Source organism: Lupinus angustifolius, chromosome LG20 (assembly GCF_001865875.1).
Source record: "Lupinus angustifolius cultivar Tanjil chromosome LG20, LupAngTanjil_v1.0, whole genome shotgun sequence".
NCBI lineage: Eukaryota > Viridiplantae > Streptophyta > Magnoliopsida > Fabales > Fabaceae > Lupinus > Lupinus angustifolius.
Genome location: NC_032028.1, coordinates 4,768,383 through 4,768,596, shown reverse-complemented (window position 1 = coordinate 4,768,596; position 214 = coordinate 4,768,383).

Here is a 214-nt window from a genome sequence, read left to right as displayed (position 1 = left end):
AGAATGAGGATGAGGATGAGGATGAAGATGAGGATGAGGATGAAGATGAGGATGTGGATTAGGGTCTGGATGAGGATGAGGATGAGGATGAGGATTGGGGTTAGGATTAGGATTAGGGTTAAGATTAGGATTAGGATGATGATGAGTATGAGGATAATGATGAGCATGAGGATGGGGATGAGGATGCGGATGAGAATGAGGATGAGGATGAGGA